Source organism: Oryctolagus cuniculus, chromosome 20 (genome assembly GCF_051225735.1).
Source record: "Oryctolagus cuniculus isolate XC-2025 breed Fujian yellow rabbit chromosome 20, ASM5122573v1, whole genome shotgun sequence".
Taxonomy (NCBI): Eukaryota; Metazoa; Chordata; class Mammalia; order Lagomorpha; family Leporidae; genus Oryctolagus; species Oryctolagus cuniculus.
The window spans coordinates 54,433,125-54,434,534 of record NC_142886.1 but is presented as its reverse complement, the minus strand read 5'-3'; the positions used below and the strand labels follow the sequence as shown (position 1 = coordinate 54,434,534).

At 52.4% G+C, this 1,410-nt stretch overlaps 1 pseudogene; it reads left to right on the top strand.

The window, feature by feature from the left end:
- Positions 1-223: 223 nt before the first annotated feature.
- On the top strand, positions 224-686 carry LOC103346599 (immunoglobulin heavy variable 3-23 pseudogene; annotated as a pseudogene).
- Positions 687-1,410: the final 724 nt, after the last annotated feature.

Below are 1,410 nucleotides of genomic sequence, written 5' to 3'. Positions count from 1 at the left end.
TAGCCATCAACTACACACCCAGGACACTATGTCTGCCCTGGACACTGTCCTGTCTGAGGCGTCGGACCCCATGCCAGCTATATAGGGGCAGCACATGCAAATAGGGCCTCCCTCTACCCATGAAAACTAGCCCAGCCCTCACTCTGCAGCTCTGGCACAGGAGCTCCAGCCCCAGCACTCCCAGGTGTCCACTCAGTGCTCGCACTCAACACAGACGCTCACCATGGGGACTGGGCTGTGCTGGCTTCTCCTTGTCGCTGTGCTCAAAGGTAATGATGGGGAACGCGGGGCACTGAGTCTGGGAGAGGACGTGAGTGAGAGACACAGAGAGTGTGAGTGACAGCTTCCTGACCATGTCATCTGTGTTTGCAGGTGTCCAGTGTCAGTCGCTGGAGGAGTCCGGGGGAGGCCTGTTCAAGCCTGGGGGATCCCTGAAACTCTCCTGCAAAGCCTCCGGATTCATCTTCAGTGACAACTACGCAATGTACTGGTTCCGCCAGGCTCCAGGGAAGGGGTTGGAGTGGATCGCATACATTAATACTGGTAGTGGTAGCACATGGTACGCGAGCTGGGTGAATGGCCGATTCACCATCTCCAGAAACACCAAAGAGAACACGGTGTGTCTGAAAATGACTAGTCTGACTGCCATGGACACGGCCACCTATTTCTGTGTGAGAGACACATGAGGGGCCCTAGGGCTGAGCCCAGACACAAACCTCCATGCAGGGGGCGCACAAGATGCGCCGAGCGCAGATTCTGGTCATGCACAGGTGCAGAAGGAGCCCAAGCCCTGGTTTCCTGTCAGGGAATTGGGGTTTCCTCTCCTGCAACAGTTTTGAGGGAAGAATTCTTCTTTGATGATTTTGACCCTGTACTGACTCTCTGATGTGACAGGAGAAGTCCTACATGAACGAATTTAGGTTCAGTGGTCTCCAGTATCAGAGATGTGGGACAATCTGGGGACCTCGTGAGTGTTGTCCAGCCTGAGTCAGGACAGAGTTCTTAGGACACTGCCGACTTTAGGGCAATTTTACTTTTCCCTTTCAATCCAGCAATAGCTGAGCCAGGGTTTGAGTTTAAAAATCTGCTATTTAAGTATCTCTCTCCTTTCAAAATGAGCGACTGTGCTGAACTGAACCAACCATCTTATTTTAAACTGTGAGTGTTCTGCATCATTTCTAACAGACTTTATACCCAATCTCCATTTTCCTTTAATCCTGAAACAGTCTGTGGTCCCTGTGTGAACGTCACAGCACTCAGGAATATACTTGCAGCTCAGTTGTGTCTCAGGCTGAGCTTCTGCAGGCACCTGGGAAGCCTACAGGGACTTCCTCATTCTCTAGGTCCTGGGACCCTCCTGGGGGGCTCCCTGCCTGGACTCAGGAGGGAAAAACACTGGACATCAGCAGT